We start from the raw sequence: 14,766 nt of genomic DNA on the forward strand, positions 1-14,766 counted from the left end.
TTAAAGCACACTAACTGGTCTCTGAGGAACTTTTTGATTCCCTTTCTGAATTGTGGAGAGAGAGCAATGCTTACACAAGAAATGAAACCAACCTCTTTCCCCAACATTTGGTAATACTTCAAGTTTACAGCAAAACAGGTAATATCACATGATATGTAATCAAAAATGGAAAGATATCTGGCAAAATGATCAGCATTACCTTTTGTTATCATTTAGATTACTATTTGCATTTACACCACTGCTTTACGTGCACAGTTCTAATCTTGCCCTCTTTCAGATTAATGGGTCATATTTTTTACTGAAAGACATTGGTTTCCACTAACTTCACTCAGTGCCACACACATCGTGTATTGTTTTCTTCAACTCAATTTCAATTTTTGAGTATCATTCCCTTCCTAAAATAACACTTTATCCCATTCTATCCTAAAACTAAGCTTCTGTTGTTTTTACAAATACAGTATTGTTACACGGACCCTGAAATCAAACTCTGTATATAGCCAATGACAGCTTAATAATTCCTTTTCTGAAATGAAATCCTTATGAAACTATTTCCTTTATTTAACCATCTTTTAAAATTTCATCCTACATGTATTTTGCAATTACACATAAAATCAAAAAGAGTCTTTACAAGGAAAGGCAGTAAAATCTAGATGGACTTTTCCCATTTCTTTGCTAATCTTGCCATGCTGTAATCAACTTCCAGGTTTAATTGGATTTTCCCTGTCCCTTCGTGTGGAATTTAAGCATGCTGTTTGTGTTAAATTGGTATCAGTGGACTCTGGCTCTCTAGACTCCAGGGTAGAGTCCTTTTCATGCTCCTGGAGATTAAAAATGGTTAACAGATTTTGGATGGTCAATCACAGTAAGATTAATTTTACTTCAGTCAGAACTGGCATATGTCCACAGTGCAGTTCACTATAAGAAATTGAAGTTCTTTTTCACCCTAAACAACATAACTACTCCATTGACTCTTGTCATTATATAAATCTTTTCATTTGATTGTATAATTTTTTCTTTTCATTATATAAACTATGAAATATCACATCAAATATTTCTTCACTGTTACTAATTAAGGAGGACAAAAATCAAGGGAAGGATTGTGCAAAGGCATGAAAAAATAGAGATACTTGCAAAGATGAAGGTGGTCTCCTGTACTCCAAAACTGCTGTAGTTCCTTCTCTGCAAAGGTTCTGTTTCACAGATGAACTTCAGTTTCCAGTGCTAGTAGAAACAGGCTTCAAAGTTTTTACAGAACTTCAGAACCTAAAAAAAAAAAAAAAGAGAGAGAGAGAGAGAGAAGGAAACACATTTCTCTTGCATCTGGGTAAGGTTATATTTGCATCAGTTAAGATTCTGGTGAGAAAAAAGCATACAGAAAGCAAAAGTTCAGTTAGTAAAAGCAACCTCAAATTATCTGTTATACAAATATTGAAGTTATTCAACCTAAACTCCTGGCAGTCCACTATAATTGCTTCTTTTATATCTGGCATTGCACTCCAACTGCTGAATTCCTTAGCTTCCAAGAGCAGACTTATAGAGATGCTGTGCTGTTTGATTTGGCACTATTCATAGGCCTTGGCAGATGATCAAATAGAGGGCACAGAAGAGCAGGAAAAGCCTTAAGAAACTGTCTGGGCTGCTGTCGTTACTGCCTCCATAGAGAGAAAACTTACTGGTAAGCACAAAGTAGCTGTTTGCATTCCTCTTGTTTTATTTTATACTGTTCTATCATCTACCTTGACAAAATAAAGATCAGCATTTCTTCAACAGGGAGCAACTGGCATCTAGCTTAAGTTGCATCTGTTCACAACAGGTAGGAAATTTATTTTTTCCTTTTTGCAATATTCTGGAATACATGAGTCACTAATGTTACACAGTAATTGAAAACTCCAGGCAAAACTGTTACAAAAGGCAGCAGGAAGGAAACTGGACTTCAAAATTAAACAAAACAAAACAAAAAACAATAACAAAACAATTCATAAAATGTATAAAAAGATTAAAACTGCTAATTTAAAACATTACTTCTATAAATATCCAAGGGACATAAAACTGCATTTCTGCATCAGCGTTTAGCTACAGAGCAGCGTTTTGAGCTTCAAGAGGAGCCAGTAACAACTTGGAGAGTCCTGAAAAGCTGCCAAGAAATTGCTGCTGACAGAAAATACCTGGGGGCTGGAGGAGGATGTCCAAGTAACCCAGAGGCAGGAGCAAACAATCCCACGAACCTCCCATGTGACTGGAAATTCATGGAAAAGCACTGCATGTAAACAGGAATCACCAAATACTGATACAATCACAGAGGCTTTCCCACGCAGCTTTCTATTCCCCTAAGATCAGGCTCTCTCCAGTGACGGCAGAGTCACTTGCCCACAGCCTGGCTCTCCTGTGCCTCAGGCAGGCATTGAGCCAAGTTGCAGCCACATCTGCCCCTCCACTACCAACAGGAATTCTGCCGAACCTGCACGGCCTTAAGATGCCTCCATCGCTGCTGAGCAGAGATCCAGCAGGAGCTGGGAGGGGAAGGAAGGCTGGAGACTCCAAGGGAATGAACGCCTCAAGCACTTTAAGTCCTATTCAGATTTCTACTTGGAGCACTGCCAGGTTACCAGGGAAGCAAGTTGTACAGAGCAGCTGTTGCCCAGTTAAGATCTTCTTTCTCCTCAGTCTTCCTCCACGTGCCACCAGATCTGAGGACACAAGCTGGGGCTCCGTAGGGCCCCCACAGCAGAATGAGTCACAGCTCTTTGCTTGGCAACAGCTTTGGCTATGTTTCCCCTTCACCCTGCACCACAATTGGAAAAAAAACATACTGTGCCTGGGACTGCTGGGTGATGCTGGGTGGTGCCCCTAAGGGTAATGGGCAGTGGGGCTGAAACACCAAATAAGCTTTTTAGTTTGTGCAAAATATGCAAGATCCAATCATAAAGCTCAGCACCAGCTTCAGGCATGTGGAATTACACTTCTTACAGAGCCATCTCACTGTCCTCCTCACTGTGCAGGATTTGCAGACTACTTCCTCCTTCCTCCACATGTGCCACCCTTCTCATGTCCTGTTTGGGGACAGACCTTCTACCTTAGCCAGCACAAACACACAGAGCATCTTCATCTCTGTGTGCTGTGACCTTAAAGGCGTTTCTAGTTAACTATGATCAGATTTGCCACATTACACAAAACAAAGTGAAACCTCCTCAAATCAGATGCTTTGTCTCATGGCCCTTCTAAATTAGGAGGGCAAGCCTGAAGGCTCTACTGCTAAAAACTTGGCTGCATGTGTACCTGTACAGGTGCATTAAAGTTCTGTTTCTACATTTTTTTTTTTTGTATTATTATTATTATTATTTATTTTTAAGTGCATGAATGTTTTAATATACTGCTTTGATGGATATTCTCGTGACAGTTCAAACAAAGAATCTATTTGCTGTTTGTCACTTTTTACTTATTTCCTTCAGACTCTCAGAGCACACTTTATGTTCACTGGTTTCACTGCTCTCAAATAAAGCGACCCAAGTGAGCAGCATCCAGGAGCGATGTATGTCTCTACACTCACTGCAGACAGAAAAAAAAAAAATCATTTAGTGGCCAAATTCCAGTTACAGTTATGGTCCCTTAATGAAATTACACCTTAATGAAATTGACCTACTTATACATTAAGACTACTGTACCTAAAATATAACACAGATGGAAACATATTCTTTGTCATTTTATCTGCAATTTGTGATATTGATTTTAACCTCAGATCAGACCTTGATCTAACTAAGTGCACTGTGAATCCAAAAGTGCTGACCTCCAGACCAAGCGGTTCACTTCTATGAGCACCAGCAGACCGCTGGATGACGGATGCAATCCCATCTCAGTTCACATTGGTTCAAAGAGTAATTCTGTTGCATGCAACTTGCTTGTCCTGAAAGCTGCCACTGAGTGCTCAGTGATACAAAGTAAAAAAATCTCTACGAGGAGCTAGTAAAGTTTTTGTGACTGAAGTATTCCCCCTTCATGGAGTTGACTTCACACTTGAACTGTGGAGCAAAACAAAGGTAGTGGACCTTTTTAATCCAAGAGAGCTCCTCTGTGTGACCAGAAAGAAGACTGTCTTCAGACTTATTTTCTCTTCAGTCTCATAGGTACTTCTAAAGTTCACCTGTCTTCCTTCTTGCAGAAGTGAAGAAGGAAACAGGTCTCATACTCTGTACGTTATTTTACATGAAATAGTTGAAATAGCAGATGGGAAGAACAATAGGAAGCAGAGCCAAGTATTCTGCATTACGACTTACCTTCACCTTTAAAGAATAACTAAAAATAATAATAATAATAATAATAATAATAATAATAATAATAATAATAATAAAAAGCCCCGAACATCATCAAACTTGCATTTACCAGTGATTTAATTGATTTACTGGAATGGAAATCTGCAAGGAACTATGATTCTGTTTTCTGAACCACCAGTAGGTCCACAAGAAAACACGGAACACCACAACTGCAACAAACTTCACAGCATTATCCAAGTAACTAACAAATGGAGAGGACACATTTATGCAGAAGTAATAAAATTAATTCACTGGATGTCCCTAGACTCTACTGAACAGCAGTAAACTTAGCAGAAACTTTCAAAATGTCAAACGTGAAAGAACACACTCATTTTTGACTTAGCATATGACCTTCAATCACTCATATTCCCTTTGGCCCATCACTTCTGGGTTTTGTTTACCTGCACATTACAGTCTTGCATGGAATTAACATGGGTTAAGTGAGTTCAGGTGCTGGAAGGAGCTTGGTGCTCATTACAGATGTGAGTGCCTTGCTTTGCGTGTCTGATCTCACGATAGAGTGCTGGAAAAGGAAAATGCTTTATATTTCCCACTACAAAAGACAGTAAGAGTGCAAAATTCTAAATACTTCAACTATTTTTGTATGGCCCAGTAAGTTTTTGGGATAAGATTTTGGGATAAAAATTTAACGTTTCCATTCAGTAAATGATTTTAAAATGCTGAAATTAGAGAATGTTACATAAAAGAAAAGGGGAAAAAAGGAAAAGGTGAACATTCCATGGCAAGAAATTACAACTGTCACATAGCCATTTTCACAGTTCTGTAGCAGTTTATTTCATAATAATTAATAATAATTCATTTTTCAACAGGATGGCAAAGCATTTCTTGGGAACATATTCCCTTAAGACAAGTGCAACTTTTTTAGTAGAGAATTCTAATCTTTAACAAGACTCATTCTCTAAATAAGTCAAAGGAAAATATAGCACAGAAAATCAAAGGAGCAAATGGAGTCTAATGAGCAAAACACATAGCACTCCAAACAGATGACACAGAAGATTTGAGAAGATCTGCATCAAATATATGAGTAATTCACACATGATTTTTACAAAAAGCAGCCAGTGAAAGCGAGATTGTATCCCTACTAGCACACAGAACCAAAAGAGCTTTGTCTCCAGTTTTAATGGAAATATTTACAGATGAGAAAGCTCCAGAAGGAAAGTCTATGTTTTGACAGAAACCAAGAAAAAAAGAAAAAAAAGAAAAAAAGAAAAAAAAAAAAAGAGGGTTTCTTGCACAGTATCCATGCCACTGTGTATCTGCTTCAGAAAGTCTCCTGCTCGCAGCTCCAGAACATGTGCTTACCACTTTCCCCAAGAAGCTCCTCTGGAAAGCCCAGATCTACAGGGAAAACAATGAAGTCTGTGAAAGAAAGCAGCAAAAAAATACATCCCAGGGTACTTCAGCTATTTCAGGAGCACACATGCTCTTCAGATTGGCATAGTGGTAGCCTTAAACACAACATGTAACTGTTGAGTGAGATATTCAAATCCTCCTTTTCCTCAACACTTAATACTTTACAGAAGTAATGCATGCATGCAGTAAAGTATAAGCATGTGTACCTCAATATTACATATTCTAAGCAAACATTGCTAACATGATGAATCATTTCTTTTACATCTGTTAATCTGTCCTTAGTCTGAGAGTGCTGTAAGGCACAGACAGGACCTTTCTGGAAGGCGTCCAACCATCCCCATCTAAATAAAGACTTTTGCTTAATAAGAATTAATTAAATTATAACAAAGCACAGCAAACAACAGAAGTGCTCTGGCTTGATTTCACAGAGATGTACTGTAGTGAAACTCTGAAATAAATGATAATGCCAAAGGAAAAATTCTTCACTGTTGTCAAACTGTTCAGAAAGCATTAACATGGTTCATTCATTTTCAGCTGCAATATCACGTTGAAAACATAGTTTTGCTGGTCTGCAGCTGATTGATGTACATTACTCATATCGGACTAATAGCACTTTATTTTCCAACGGTAGCAAGTAATGAGTGACCTTGAGTGCATATTGTTTTGCTGAAAGGTTTTGTTGCTCCGTGTACTCTATGAGCACCCCCAAGGAAATGAGGGTCCTGTATTGGTGTTTTTCAGCAAACCTCATTTCTTTCATGGCTTTCTGTAAAAGAATTTGATACAGGGATAGAAGCTAACTTCAGTGAGTAAATGAAATATTGATCCACGCTACTCTGGCCTTGCCTTCACCTTGTCCCTGGGCTGTGAGTTACTGACTTTTCCGTTTTGGCTGTAATAGGAATTATTACAACAGGCCTGTGCGAGTAATTACTTGGCATGGCAAAAAGGAGGGTCCATCATATATTTCTGTAGAGACGTTAGTTTCCATCAGCCCAGCAGTCTGCTTTTTTGGCCCTGTCTTTCCTGCTCTTGATTCAATTCTTTTAACCATCATTAATCAAGTTCCTTGTCAGTAGAAGTTTATCAAAAGTATTAAGTGAGCAAGGTTGCATGGCCTCTTCTAAAAAAAAGAAGGAAAGAAAGAAAGAAAGAAAAAAAAGCTAAGAAAAAGAAGCACCAATGCAGGGCAGTAAATTTCAAAATATGGAAGGCTGGCTCCATGATATATATGAGTGTCTCTTGAGCTGGAATGAGCAGTTTGTTTTAGTGATAGATATTGTAGCTTGAGCTGTGATAGAATCCTTCTCAAGTTTATATGTCATAGACTATCGTTTATGAGAGACCATGTGTTTCTAAATGGTGAAGGTCACGGCTGTTGGCAAAAGTAAAAGCAGTGGTGATTCATTAAAAATAGTTAATAGGGCCTGCTGCTGACAGGGATTAATTGCAACACGCTGCTTTTTCAACCCACAAGCAACTAGTTTAGGCAATGTTTCTTCTGTGTTTTCCACCACTCCTGATTGCCAGACAGCTGTGAACATATATAGAGACATAAGCAAGATTGCTTCCACCCTGTTTATAATAGATGCAGGATGGGTTTCCAGTATGAATGACATCACTAGATACAGATTTTCCAATCAACAGCTGAGCAGGCTGACTAAACATTCACCTCTCAGTGGCTGTTAGCTAATCAATGAGTTTAGGCTGCCTACTGAATTCCTAGGAGCCAAACACACTGGTGAGTGGTACTGCTGGGATCCCAGCCTCCAGCTTCCGCACTAATGAATGTCCCATTAGAGCCTATCTAACACCCATGGAAGCTTTGCTGACATATAGAACACTCAGATGGGACCTCATGGCACTGGCATGGTTAATACTAATATATTAAGGATTTTTATTATAGGTTTGATCATGAAGCTGTGATCTCCCAATTTCCTTAAGTTATTTTTGTTCCATTTGGAAAAGAAACTCTTAAAACGCAGTTACACGTATAAGATCGGTTGTCGTGGTGCTGTTCTCTTTTAAGTATTATCATTTTTTTTTTCATTTTTTAAACACAAACAACATCATTCAAACAAAGTGTCAGTCTGCCTACAAAAGTTTACAAATATATTTAATATATTTTGCCAAACTGATTTGGGACTACATTTGAAAAAAAGAGTTTGGTGAATGTTCTCTCAGGGTGCATATATTTTGGTGGATTTTTTTTTATGCAGAGGGCTCTACTACTACGACAAAGACATTACTAATTTAAAAAATTAAATCAGAGTACCACATCATATAGAGAGAACATGAGAAAATTTCAAACTCTGTTTTATCCGCTAGAGGATCCATACTACCTTTAGTATAAACTGGTGTAATTGCACTGAAGCCGACAAACATAAAGGACTTGCTAAAATGAAATGACAATTTCCCGGCCCTTCAGCTTCAGCCAAACACACAAGCTGTAGTCCTGACAGGTCCTCATACTGAACAGAGCAGAGGCAGACAAATCTCTCTCATCAAACCCACTGCAGCAATTATATATTGCAGTAATGTTTGTTGAGCTCATTTTAAGTGACTGATCAGTCAGACTGGAAAGCTGGAGAAAGAGATGGTCTGCATTTTATGGTTCATATTTTATTTTCTGCCTTTGCTAACAGAATGTTTTGTTGTGTGCCTCGTGGCATTCCTCCTTGTCTGCCTTCCAACCTGGCTAATATGAGCACAAAGGCTGAGGAGGCCGGGGGATGGGAAGGGTCTCCCTTTATTTTAAGAAAAAAATGTTTACCATTCAGCTCAAGTAGTTTCCTTCATGATCTCTGTCTCAACTATTTAGAGAGATCCCATTCTTATCAGATTTTGAGGCACTATCAAAATGAGTATGATTAACAACTTCCTTAGGAGCTGACCGTGGTCTGCTTGAGTGGATGAATACTGGAGCACTCACAACAGAAATAAGAAAAAGAAAAAAATAAATTTTCTGAATAATTAAAAATAGTAACAAAGAGAGAGAAAGAGTGAATCCATTAAGGCTCAGTTAATCCTGCCATCTCCAGTCCTTTGTTCATCTCATGATACATATGCTCTACAGCTGTCCAGAAGAGAACCGATATCCTGTAATTACACATATTCCCTTCACTTTCCTTCCCTTCATTTTACTGTAAAAAAATTTGATTTTTCCTTACTCACTAGCCTTGAAAGAATTGAAAGAAATTGAAAGAAATTTCTTTCTATTGAAAGAAATAATAGAAATGTTTATTTTAGGCTCATTAGGAGATAGGTCCATTCTGTCAAGATTATGATCTTTTATTGAATGGAGTTTCATCTCAAATGATTTTACTTCTTCAAGCAAATGTTTCTGCAGATCTTGGGCCCAAGGGAAAGCAACAACACCAGCCCCTAAGCTAAACTGGCAGAGTGAGACATGTTTGATTACTAAATAGGAAGGTAAGTGAGATATCTGCTGTGATTATTTTAATGCTTATATTTTGATACTTCTATAAAAGGATCAGTTACTCTAATATAGTCATCTTAAGAAAGACAGTCTGCAGTGGTTACAAATTGACTTTTTATGGAGAAAATAAGACTGTTCCTAACCTATTGCACCGATATTATATTTTGTTAATATTTTATGAAATAAAAGTCCTCCCATTAAGAGTGGCAAATTGCTTTATAATTATAGCACTTCAAACACTAGAATGACTACTTCATTTTATGGAAAAAAGCTCAAAATACAATTTCATTATTATCCAGCGTCTTTTCATCCTTCCAAAGGTTTCAGCAGTAAGACCTGTTATATGCATCTCAGATCTTTCCTTTTCCAAATATTAGTTCAATTAAAATAAAAGAAAATTATGGCTCCAACTCTATGTTGCACCCTGCTAATGAAATAGTTCTTTACAGTGAACCTTTGTACATAGATCTAATTAATTGGGTGAACAACAATAAAGTATGGACCCCTTAACTTCTGCATCTCCAGGCTGACTTACATGCTAGATGAGCACTGATATAACTCAGGCAGTTTAGAAACAGATCTAGTTAAACCTCTGCAACTTCCTGGTGCAGTCTCTCTTAAAAGAGTTTAAGAGAACCTTAAATTGATTTAGCTTGATGTGGTTTATAGACCTGAATTGGTTTCTAAATCAATTTACTTAAAGTTGGTATTCAAGTTGTATTCAGACAGCCTCCAAGCCAACCACACTGACCTTAGTCTGAATCTGTACACTTCTGCAGTTCTCAGATGAGACCTAAGTTGCAGTATCATTTTTTTTAATTTTTATTTTTTAACATCATTCTTCCTTGAACACTTTGGTACAACCAAAAAATTCTTCTGGAAAGCATCATTAGCCTGGCGTATGTATAGCTATCTTCTCTTCTACATGCACGCACCAGTGGCAGCTTGGGTGCTCAGTGGCGATCTGATTTCCGGCAAAGGGCTTTGCTTGCCTGCTGGCAGATCATCACTGAAACACCAGTGTTACACTCCCTATACTACAAATGAAAGCTCAGCTGATTCATGTTACTGGAAGTGTTGTCAAAAAAATATTTCAATTCTACAATTGAAATTAATTCAATTAATTTAAACATATCCTAATTTAATTAGTCAAGATGCATAGAGAGCTATCAAACAAAATTATTTAATAAATAATAATAATAAAGCCCCATTTCCTCAACTGCAGGGACTTTGTAGAATGATATCTATAGACAATACCAACTCCAAACTCACAAAGCGACAGTATAAAAGACAGTCAGTAAAAATTCAGTCCCACACAGAAGTACTTTTAACTAGCCTCCTGAACAGCAGCTATGCCTGAAATTTAGCCTTTGGTTTCTGAAGTCTGAGCCAACTTAAATGTCAAAGTTGGAATGATAAACTGATTTTCCTTACATAAGCACAAGTCCTAAGGACTGGAAAAGGATCAAGATCTAATTCTTTAGTACTATGAACCCCCTCCAAACTCTACATAATATATAGATCCCTCTATATATTTAGCTTTCTCTCTGTAAGCATAGAAGCTATCAGCTTTACATTTCTCCTGTCTCTTTTTTAAGCACTGCTGCAGCACCTCATCCTAAAGCTTGTTTGGCAGGTTTTGTTCCTAACTGAGTTCAGCGCCTGGGAAGGTGCAGGATGGCTGCCTTTCCTCTATAGGAGAGCAATGTCCATGCACCACATATATTTAATGCAATCTGGCATTGATTTGTCAAGAAGATGGAAAGACAAGTTGCCTTTAAGTCTCCTACTACAATTACAAATTATGAATTTCAGCCCTTTATTGCTAGTTTATCACAAAGAAATACTTGGTTTGTCTAAAAAGGTAAAACCTCCCTGTGGCACCACTTGGGAGGTCAGAGACTCTGAAGAAAACATGTCATTATTTCTGCTGTGAAATTGGTCTATCTAATGGATTTTCATTAAAATAAGTTTCTGAGTTTTAAAAAAATGGAAACCAATGGAACCAAACACCAGACTAAGAACATGAAAAACAAGGTACACCTTTCTGCTCTCTGCCTCTCTCCATAGTTAAAATGCAGCGAGGGCTTTCTTTTAAAATGAGTAACCAACATACTGCTCACTCAGGATTTTATGAGACCATTCTTCCATGATATTTAATTATTAAATATTCACCCAAAGGCACAAGTAAAAAGTATTCCAGGGTGAAATTATTCATGTCCTAATTTTTGCCTGCCATAGTTTCCAAGTCTCCATTTTAAGAGACCTTATAGCAGAAGCGTGAGGGGTGTTGACAGGGAACTTGAAGCATAAAGGTGGCAAGTAAAGTTGAGATAATGTGCAGACACTGCTAGGGAACTTGCCATTCTGTGTGGTTGAAGTGAGTTATGCAAGGTCTCGCTTTTTTAAGTGGTTTGCTTCCTTCACGGGCAGATTCCAAATGTTTTTTGATACCAGTGCTTCAAGATCCCTCTCTATTGGGCACTGAAGGGATACTAATGAAGGAAAATGTGCTTACCCACTGAACTAGAATCTGACCCACATATGAATGAGTACTTTGGACTAAATAGACTCCACGCTTCCATGCTTCATTCTTTGTCGTTTTAAAAGACTGGAACAAGAGCATCTGGAGATTTCAACAAGACTTTCCTACCCTGTAGGAAAAGGCTTTGAGTCACCGTGGTACTGGCTGAGAGGAAATGGGGGGCAGGGCCGGTTCTTTGGCCTTGCTCCAGTATGCACCCCCCTCACCTGGCATCTGAAATCTGGGATGACATCACTGAAACACGAGCCCAGACCTTTCCCTCATTTCCAAATTCTGTTACATATTACAAGTTTTACACATAAGGGCCTTTCAATGATTTCTGTGCTGGCCTCATACCAATATAAGCACTGGCAAAAAATTAGAAATGTTTTTCAAGGGAATTACTAATCGCATAAGTGTTCTGAGATACACCAAAATTATTCACTGATTTCAATTACCCTTTCAGCCTCTTATTGGCTGACACAACATTGCAAAGGTTTACAGAACATCTTGACTGATTTTAAACAAAAAATGTACACACATAGCAGCCAACAGTCAGGAGTAGGTTAAATAGACATTTTTCTCTTTGCTTTCCCTTTTCTGCATTCAAACATCTATGTATCTGAAAGCACAAGTATTTTTGCAGGCAGTTTCAAGGCCTCAGCACTAGCACACAGCCACCACAGGGGCTCAGCAGCCCGGGGCTGGCAGGACCAGGGGTGGCTGTCTGCTCCTGCACTGGGCAACTGCCATTTTTTTTTCACTTATGGAGCCTTCAATGAGTCCCTCTGGCAGACTCGGCTTCTAATCTAACACCAAGGATCTGGGGATTCACTCACTAGTATATCCTTATAAAAAAAGTTAATTATAAGGCATTATTTTCAGGATTTGTTTTTTAATCTTCATTCTACCATGTACACTTGTATGTTTTTACAGGGCTTGTATCTTACTACCAAATGGCACTTCATAAAAATGGATGCTATACCAGAATTTTTTTTTATTTAATCTTATTACATATTTTCCTAATGCTCCCCAACATATTAAATCTGAATTGTTTTGGTACTGGTTGAGCACAATTCGGTTTATAAAATAAAGATAACTGAAACAGAAGGTACTGCTGTAGATGCCACGGGACCTGTCTAGGAGGGATGGGCTAACGTTGTCCACTCCTTTCTGATCTTATTTTTAATTCCAATGACATAGCTTGTGCTGCTCTAAACAAAAACAAAAAAACAAAAAACAAAAAACAAAAAACATGCACATGCACTGTGCTGCCTCTCAAGATACATTTCCCAGTTCCTCGGAGTGGCATTGATTTGAATAACACTGTCAGTGGCTAAAATGGCCACTGCAGAAAGCCTGAGTCCAGCAGTAAAAGGGACAGGAGCAACTCGTGTCACCAAACTCAGCCAAGTCTCCCTTTACCCTTATGCTCTGCATTACTTATTCCCATTACAAGAAACTTGGGCATCTCTTTAAAGATGATTTTGTAGAAGTAAGATGTAAATGCAACCACCACACTCTCAAGTAAATATTTGTACTTTTGGGTAGCTGACAATCCGTCAGAGCCTGCAGGGTTTTTCTGCCCCTTCTGTTTCCTGTTCTCATTAAAATATTTTTTAATGAAAATGTCATTGGCATGTCACATCATTTCACCCACAGTCAACTCTCAGATGCTCATTATGCTTATTCTTGAGACAAATGTTGGATTAAGAACAAAAAATGTTTTCCCCTTAGGAGAACCAGGATAGTATCAAAAACTAAAATATAAACCACCTCAACAGCAAAATCCATTCATCTAAGGACACTGTTTCAAGTGTTCTTGTATTAATTAAATTCCCTTACATTGCAAATTCACTTCATTGTGTTATCTTTTCAGTATACATTTGTATTTGGAAAATAGCGTTTACTTAATATAACAGAATTCCAAAAGCAAGGAGACCAAAATTAGAGAAAATTTCATTAAACATTAATCAGAGTGAGATACAGAAAAATATAGTCACAGAACAAAAATGCTTGTAAGAAATCAAAGGCCTGTAAGTCTAATGCTGCTAGCTAGTGCTCTCAACCTGACTGGTTAATTGATGTTTTTCAAATGATCATCACTCCTAAATGCATCTCCACAGCTATTATTAATTTCTAGATACAATTATTATCACACATACATACATATTCTTTCTAATCAAAAGAGTCACAGAGCAGAATTGAAAGCATGGCAGGGCAAACATCAGAAGCAAGCAGCCCTTGAAGCACAGGGCTGTAGCCAAGGTTCATCAGCCAGAGGGAACCCAGCTAAGTCTTGAAACCAAAATGTCACTTGCTTCTTCTACCAACAAGTATGAATGCGCTACTGTAAAATTTATTAAAACAAAAAAAAACCCAAGAAGCTGAAACATTTTAGTGTGGTATCATTGGTTTTAGAAAATTTACTCGTAGCAATAAAAGTTGCAGGCCGTGTAGGTGATCTCAATCACTTTTCAAACAACGACAGGATGGTAAGATGATCAGTGGGCAAACCCTCATGTGGCTTAGCTCAGGCTTTGTGTGTGTGCCTCTCGTGGGGGTACACGTGCAGTTTTAGTTTATGCAAAACTCATAACAAGCTGGAAAAAACTCACACAATTTGAGTTAGATTTTAAACTACTTGCATTTATAAAAGATCTTTGACTTAAAAAGTTGCAGTAAATACAGAATTCTCTTAGAGCTCACTCTTAGGTATTACAGTCCCGGGTCCTGTCCTAACTGTATTTCCCTGCAAGTCTGCAAGTTAATCTCTACACTTATTTTGTCAGGAGCTCATTTCTGACATGTGCCCATTGGGGAAAAAAGGAGCAAGGAAGAACCTTTTTCTGCCAGTAATACTCAGCGAGAAAAAAAAAAAGGCCCTAGTACTTCCTTCACACAGGCAGGTTATTTTATGAAACCTACAAATTAAAAGTTTTGTATTCAGAGGTTGTTGGGTCATGGCACGGCTCAAACCAAAGTAATGCTGTGGATAATTCTGAAACAGAAACTTCAGATTCTGTCTTTCTAATTCACTAAGCCCTTTTTTTTTTTTTTCCTGGTGTTTTCCTTTAAGCCAAGTAATTAGCGCTCTTATGAGAGTCCTAATAGTAAAACTA

The 14,766-nt window shown here is 38.0% G+C and overlaps 1 protein-coding gene across 6 annotated transcripts in view; it reads right to left on the minus strand.

Annotated features, from left to right (window-relative positions):
• The window catches only part of MPPED2 (metallophosphoesterase domain containing 2), a 181,726-nt gene that overhangs the window by 127,570 nt on the left and 39,390 nt on the right, over window positions 1-14,766 (minus strand). Inside the window, exons 1-3 of one of the 6 annotated variants that reach the window (XM_040700757.2) lie at window positions 2,459-2,517; window positions 2,166-2,257; window positions 1,128-1,263 (exon numbers count right to left, since the gene is read on the minus strand). The gene's annotated coding sequence lies outside the window, so the exon portion shown is untranslated. Of the gene's footprint in view, window positions 1-1,127; window positions 1,506-2,165; window positions 2,258-2,458; window positions 2,518-14,766 lie in introns of those variants that run through there. The other 5 variants (XM_046941552.1, XM_040700756.2, XM_046941554.1 and 2 more) reach the window with 5 other exon arrangements.

The sequence above is a fragment of the Gallus gallus genome, chromosome 5 (assembly GCF_016699485.2).
Source record: "Gallus gallus isolate bGalGal1 chromosome 5, bGalGal1.mat.broiler.GRCg7b, whole genome shotgun sequence".
NCBI lineage: Eukaryota > Metazoa > Chordata > Aves > Galliformes > Phasianidae > Gallus > Gallus gallus.